The sequence below is a fragment of the Lactuca serriola genome, chromosome 4 (assembly GCF_051521515.1).
Source record: "Lactuca serriola cultivar US96UC23 chromosome 4, Lser_US96UC23_V15, whole genome shotgun sequence".
NCBI lineage: Eukaryota > Viridiplantae > Streptophyta > Magnoliopsida > Asterales > Asteraceae > Lactuca > Lactuca serriola.
Window position 1 is genome coordinate 149,729,409 of NC_136411.1, and position 8,556 is coordinate 149,737,964.

Here is an 8,556-nt window from a genome sequence, read left to right on the forward strand (position 1 = left end):
ATGAGTTTACGGCCCTAAACTCATGGGGAGTGGGTCATTAGGGCCGTAAACTCTCTTATGAGTTTACTCTTGAAGAGTAAACTCCACATCCAAGCCATATACGTCCTTAGATGTCACCCGGGTCACTCCAAACACTTGTTTTGAAGTGTTTTCGCGTCTTGGAGTGTATCATCTTATCTAATTAGTGGTTCAAAGTCTAATTAGATACAATTGTGTATCATTTCAAATTACATAGGAACCTCGCGCGTTTTCAAGCCGTGAACTGACGTTTAGCATCCTAGCCGATACATTCCTCGTCCGGTGAGTTCATACCCCTACCTTTTCCATGTTTTCAATGTTTTCAGGGGGGGGGGGGATATTGATGGGTTTTGGTCGTAAGAACATCCTATGTGCTCATACAAACCCTAATGCTTGGATCTAGGTTTCTCTATTGTACATGCAAGTTATCCAAGACTATAAACCCTAATTCTAGCATTCAAGTAATCATATTAACATGAGAATAGGTTTAAGATGTTACCTTGATTGTTATGTAGCAATAACAATCCCAAATCTCCTTGTATTGACTTTAGAAAGCTTAGAGTCACAATTGTCACTCCTCTAATGGTTCACAAACACCATAAGCAAGAGGATGAAGAGGAGAGAGGATGAAGGCTGCCCAAAAACGTCTACAAACCCTAGAGGAGTCTTAGCCACGTTTTTGGTCCTTAAGGGGTTTATATATAGTGAGGCTATTAGGGTTATCTAACAAGGAAACCCTAATTTGGATGCTTAAGCCCTAAGCAACCCATGGACTCCTTTAATTAAGGCCTTGGACGATTTCCTTATGGGTTTCCCCATAGAATTCGTCCACTCCTTATTATAAGGCAATCCATGGCCCAAATTGCAATTATCATATAATTACAATTCCAGTCCCTTAATTTTAATTAATCTCTTTTAGTCACAAAACTAATTACTAATTAATCTTGACTAATATTAATTAAACAATATGATTTCTCCTTTAATATATTATTCTCATAATATATTAATAAATCATATTTAATCCTTTCTCTCCATAATTCATCCTATCAAGCTGCTTTGGTGAAGGCAACCCAAAAGGACCATGCACCATCGGGTCAAGTACATACCAAAATAGTTATGGACTTAGACACTAATCCAACAGTCTCCCACTTGGATAAGTCTAATAACTATTATGCGTATAACTTCAGATCTTGATCTGCAATCGTAGCTTTCCAAAGCCGCTGTCAACTCTGATCATATCAGATACGCGTGTCCTTAGATAAGGGATCATATATTCCTCCATTCTAGATATCATATGAGATATGATTTCAAATCATTCTCTTTGTACTATATCTCGATTCCCGATTTATGCTGACTGACTAATTGAACAAATCAAATTAGCCCTAGCCCGGCCGAGCATTTACGTTTGTCATCACTAAATCATCGAGGGGCCCAAAGATATCGCTTTTATACTACTTTGGATAAAAGGAACGGATAAACTTTGATACAATGCTTTCTTGCACTCACTCACTGAATTACACACAACAATATGTTTTATAACACCAAGTTACTAGTGCGTTTACATATTATCAATGTGCAACCGATTTGCAAGATACAACTCACACATCTCGGTTTCAAGAATATAAGATGTTATCGTCTCACCAATCACTCGTGATACAATTCATGGAGTGATCCAAGTGAGCGTGGGTCTAATCCAATGCTCAAATCATATTCATAAGCACTCATGAATGTTGCAGCAAACATTTGCTTATGTCTAATGCTCTTTAGACAATCCACACACCAATTCACGACAGTCTTCATTCATATCTACTTCCAACATATGAACGACTGTGGCCCGTTCGAATAATTCGATTATTCTTAATAAATTCAATTATTCTGGAAGTCAAAACATGCAAATGTGAAACACAAGAATAATACTAATCCCATATGGCCTCAAACCTTTGAGTATAATTAAAACTCCTTTTATTTATCACCATGTCGATTACTCATTATTTGTCGTTTCGGGTAATCAACTTCTTACTTGAATTATTAAACTTGTCCCATGCTCTTAGCATGCACACAATGTTTACCTATGGTTCTTACTTTTGTGAAGTAGATCAAATTGAACACATTTTCAATCATTCTCATTTCACAACTCCAAATCCTTTTTCATAAGTGTGAGAATATCAAATTCTTGTTACTTATAAAATATGCTAGATTCTAACATTCTATGCAATGATCATTTCGTAATGTCACTGCACCAAAGTCATGAAGACTATTGCCAATGATATTACAAAGTCCTCTATCGGACATTGTTACAAGACAATTCCTTAGATATGATGTCTCTCACTCAAAGTACATTCCTTTGAACATCCTTTTGCATAAAAGTTTCTAATCTACACATAGATTTTCAATATTCAATTTCCAATATGGACACGCTTCCATATTTTCCATATGACAACTCATTCTTAATAGAATCTTATCTATTCGTAATGATGTCGATATGGTCCATCCAATATGGAAACATTTCCATAATTTCCATATGACAACTCATTCTTAATAGAATCTTTTCTATTCATAATAATGTCGATATGGTCCATCCAATACCATGCTTCCAACTACTCACAAGCGACCAATCCTCGTCAAACTTTGGATTGTCCTTTGATAGTTGTTTAATTATTTTAGTCAAAACCAATTCTAGTCCCTTTTCCCTCTAAATGTGCTTGACATTTGGAAAATTTTAGAATGGTCAAACATTAAAGCATTTGCAATCGATCCTATACCCGAAGCGTATGGGACACGACGCATAATGTTTTATTTGCTATGTTCTCAATATTCGAATTGTGAAGAGGAATGCCGTAATCATAATCGAAATTTTAAGAACACACTATGTACCCTTGACTAAATTTATTGACATTCTACAACCTAAGCCTTTAGATTTGAAATGAAGCATAATATTCTCTCCCTTAATTATAGTAAAACAACTATTCCATCCTTACAACTTAGCAAAGAATGACTCTTGTTTTCTATAATTAATATTGCCAACTTGCAATACTTTCCTTAATAATCATACAATCATAACATTTATGCTCCCACTATCATGATGATTATTATAAACATAACACTTATGCTCCCACTAGCTTTGACATGTATTCAGAAACAACTTAACTTTCAGAAAAACAATGCTTATTGAATTTCTTAATTTCATATTTCTAATACTTAGTGCTTTGATAATCTTTTATCAAGGCTTCTTGAACTTATACACCTTTGCCTTAGATAATTCATGTGTGTGTCTAAACAATTGCCAAACCTCACAATTCAAATTATGGAAAGGGATGCCGTAACCATAATCGAATTCGAGAATGCAAATTTACAATTACTATCTTCTTAAAATCTTTCTTAGTGAAAGTATTTCCTCACAATCATTTTCATGAAGGAGGAAATCTTATGACACTTAGATTTAAACGGTGTATTTGTTCCTATCCATGTGAATTTGTCAAAACCAAAATTTACGACAAATTCAAACTCATATGGATCAAACTTTCTTAATCTCGATTTCTTGCCTTATGGTAGCACAGCTGCCCACCATGTCTTCCAAGTAGTTAAGCAGCTCACCGTTTCCTATCAATGTACCTTTCATTGATTAAGGTGCCTTGCCTTTTATGCATTCAAAATGAGAACTTATAGAACTCGCATGCATAATCAACTCAATTGGAACAACACAGAACCAAAATAATGTTAACACGATAGGTTGTAAACCTCAACTCGTGTGCTAGTGATGATCGATAAGGTTTATTTGATTTGTTCTTGAAACCTTTCAAGACCATTAAGACTCCCACTGACTCCTTGATATATAAGATTCTCTTGTCAAAACATTTATTGACAAACAAATATTCAAGAGTTAGTGTAGTTTTTATCAAAACACTTCATAAATTGGTCCTAATTGGTCTTTGTCTTATCCAAGACATCCTAACTTTCCACATTTAATGAATGTTATAAACCTTCTTAATACTTTCCCACTCAATGTCAAAATCTTAACTCTAAGACTTGTTTTGGAACAAAGTATGATTGACTTCTTGATTTAACCATTTCTTCAATTCTTGATTCCTCTTCTTAGACATACAATTGTACTAAGACTCAATTAGAGGATCAACTGAGATATGGTTCTTAATCATTAAGACCTATCATAAAGCATAAAAGCTACTCTCCCTTCTTCTTAGAATGGAGAAACTTTTATCTTTCTGCCTACTTGATTCTTCTTATTCATTTTGCTATTGATTTAAACTTTTTCAATCAATTCATAATTACACTTAATCTTGTAAGTATAATCATATTTACTAAACCTTTAGTGAATCATGACGAATATCATTGTTACTCTTATGGTGGACTTGATCAACACGCAACTTTGTGTGCTCGATCTCCTAGTCCTTCACTTGACACTTTGTCAACGAATTAGTCTAATTTCGAAATATGAACTTTCTCATTCATCATGCAACCAAGTTGCGTGATTCCAAATTTCTGTCCAATTGAAACTTGGGCGATGAGAAACTCTCCCAATTTGGTAAATTCTCGACATTTCTATAATTAACATAATAAGAACCAAATCCATTATTGCTAATAATGGAAACATTCAAACATCAATTTTTCATATACTCCATTGCAAGGATAAATAAATAATATAAAATCAAAATTTATTTTGTTGTGGAAAAATTTTGTCCTTACAATGCAATTCATTGAAAAACTATGCTAATACATCTTTCTTAGCAATCAAATTCTAACTCTAAGTAGTAGCTCAAGAATCTAATCTTCAAGAAATGCGATCGAAATCCATTCCTTCACGGTTAGATTCTGCTCACTTCTTCCCTTAAGCTTCCTTTCTTTTCTTTGATCCTACAAAACATCAATTGTAATCTTATCACATTATGTATTAAGAATCTAGAATAGAAGCTTAAAAGAGTTAGTTAATGGATTTTACCTATATTAGAGCCATACGGTTCGACTCTCCCATCTCTTAGATCTCTAAGGTAAATGGGGCAGCTTCGTCTCCAATGCCCTTTCTCTTGGCAATAAAAGCAAATTGACTCTTTTGGAACATGACATGGAACTACTTCAGACATTTCCTTTCTCTTATGATCAAACTTTTCGATCATGGCATGTCTTTCGTTGCGATTGTATATATCCATAGAGGTCTTGAAGGCAGATTCACCAATCAACTTTGCTTTTCTATTGCGCCAAACCATTGCTGATTCAGCAGCAATAAGCATATAGGTGAGATCTATAAGGGTCACGTTGCGGTTCATCATGTAGTACTCTCTTACGAACTCACTATATGAGTTAGGAAGTGACTGAAGAACCCAATCGACAGCCATTTCCTCACAAACAACGGATCCCAACATTCTTAACCTATCAATGTGTGACTTCATCCATGGGACGTGTGCACACACCGACTTTCCTTCTTTATGTTTACTTGCCAAAAGGGCTTGAGTGATCTTGAACTTTTCAAGCCTTTGAACTTGTGGGTTAGGGAGAATAATTGGAGGAGGTGGAGGAAGTGAAGCATGATTTCTTGTTCCTCGATCGAATCGTGGACTACCCCCGTAACCAGAATCTCTAGGAGGGAGAACGTGACTTGAGTGTATAGATCTATACGGGATTGACAACCCCGCACCTGGCTGCTAGCTACAGTCGAACTGAAAGGTTCAAGGGTGACAAAAGTCATAAAAAGATATTGGCCCTGTTTCGAGCTTTATCCAGTCTATAGTATGGTTATGGAACTCGCAATTTAGATTATGAATACTTTTATAGTTACTTATTAGTTTTATATACATGTTAAAACTATTGTACTTTACTAGGATAAACATGTTTTTAGGAAACATCACACAAACACATAAAGTATGGTAGACAATTGTGCATTACTTTCAGAAACCAATAACCAACTATACACCTTTAGGAAAATAAGGGTTTTTCCTGGGATAATTGAACTGTTATTAACTAGACCGTGTAACTAATGGATAACTAAACTTTACTTTTAGGAAAATAAGGGTTTTTCCTGGGATAAAAAACTGTACATAAGCGGATCGTATAACAAACGAATAACTGAACTATACTTATAAGAAAATATGGGATTTTCTTGGATAACAAACTTTTCTGAAAACCAAAGGAAAACTTGTACATTTTCAGAAAACAAACCTCTTATGAACTCACCAGATTTATGCTGATTTTCAAACTGCTTGTATTCTCTGGTCCATATTAGACAGGTACCCGCGATCTTTTGGAGAAGACGGAGCGCTTATCAGACTCGTCTTAACTATTGTTCATATGATATATATGTATGACACTTGTAACACTTTGGTTTCAAACAAATGTAATAATTCTATGTAATGTAATGTTTTGTGTTTTACTACGCTTACTATGTACATTGGTTGCGATATTCTTGACGTCCTCCACCCCGGAACGTTTCCGCCTTCGGTTTCGGGGTGTGACAAATTGGTTTCAGAGCCCTTGTTTATAGTGAACTAGTATACCAAACCTTACATGGTATAAGACTATAAACACTAAGGGGCCTAAGTGCTCTGAACTAAAAGTATACCTTAGAATATAAGTATTTTCAAAAGTATACAAGTATACCTAACCGTCGAAATTCGTAACTACAAGTAGAACAAAACATAAGTAAATGGGTGTTGTACGCCACGGTTAAACCTGGGCAGTTATGTAGTCATGTCTAGGATCAATATAGCCTGACCAACTATATTCATTCAAGACACGGCTAACATGTGCTTGGGAGTGACTGCGGTATGCGGCATGCCTAAAACTTACCCAATACTCAAACAACGAGCCGTTGTCACAGCGAATCATGAAATACTATGGGAGTATTTCTCAAGCCAAAACCGTTATAGAAATTCTCATCCCAGTGTTGCTCCTCAATCATTCCTTTAGCGATAGTTTATCTGCTTTGATAACACTTTCCTGCTTTATCGCTTAATGGAATTCTATATCTGTCTTAATGAGATATCCCCTGTTCCATATCTCTTGATTCAATTCAGAGGACTTACCATCCTCTCTTTCCTGATCTTTTTAGATCAAGATGCCTCCAAGAAAGAGACCCAGCTCAAAGAACAACAACAACCCTCCGCCACCACCTCCTCCACAATTTGATCCCGTAATGTTCCAGGAAGCTGTTACTGCCGCAGTGGCAGCCGCCATGTCTCAAATGAACCCCGGTGGTTCAGGAGGTAGTCCCCAGCCCCAAAACCAAGATGATAGCCAGGGACACCGGAAGGAGTGTTCCTATAAGGACTTTATGAACGCAAAACCCACATACTTCGATGGAACTGGAGGTGTCATTGCCCTAACCCGATGGTTCGAGAAAATCGAATCTATTTTCGAAATCTGTGCCTGCTCTGAATCGGATAAGGTGAAGTTCGCTGCCTGCACGTTCACCGATAAAGCCCTAACTTGGTGGAACGGCCGAGTCAAATCCCTAACCCTACCTGTAGCCAATGCCATGGGTTGGGAGGCCATGAAGGAAATTCTGCTTGCAGAGTACTGCCCTCGGGGCGAAATGCAGAAGCTAGAACACAAACTCTGGAACCTGAAGATGAAAGGTTCCGATATCGCCGCTTACACTTCAAGATTCGATGACTTGGCGCTACTCTGTCCGGGAATGTTTACCCTGGAGAGTAAAAAGATTGAGAGGTTCATCTAGGGGTTGACCCAGCCAACCAAAGGAAATGTCTTGGCTGCAAAGCCAGACACCTATGACAGCGCCAAATGCCTAGCGCAAACCCTGATCGACTATAGCGATTGCCTAGAGGAAGCAGCCACCACTCCTGAGCCGACAGAGAGGAGTGGTGAGAAAAGAAAATCTTGGAAAAAGAAGAAGAGTCAGCTTTCTCAGGAGTCCTCGAAGAAGCAGCAAACGGTGGCAATTCGCGCTGCTACTGTCCCTGCTGATGTCTCTGCCGTCAGATCCATAGCTCAAACTCTTACCAGTAGGTATGCTGGTACCCTCCATCCGTGTAACAAGTGCAACTATCATCACCTCACTTCCAACCCATGTCGAGAGGTGTTTTGTAACAGTTTTGGCAAAAAGGGTCACAGTGCGAAAAATTGTAAGACACCAACCCAATCAACCAATCAACCAATCAAGCTTCCGGAGCGGGAATCAGTCCGGCCTGCTACGGTTGTGGAGAAGTTGGGCATTTCAAGCGAAACTGCCCCAAGACAGCAACAACTGGCAACACTGGAAGAGTCCTAGCTATAGGACAAGTTGAGGCAGCCGCCGATCCCACCGTTGCCATAGGTATATTCTTTCTCGACAGCCCTTATGCTTGCAATCCTTTTCAATTCTAGTACTGAAAGAGAATCTGTTATCTATTCAATCAAACATTACCTTAACCTTAGTCGTCCATTAGTAACCGAAATGCCTACCGTCGAGATGTCTAACAACGAGAAAGAGGACATTAGTGATATATTCATAGGTTGAACCCTTACCCTCGACGATCATCCTTTTCCCATCGATCTTACACCGGTTTTTCAATTAAGCGCTTTAAAGTATTC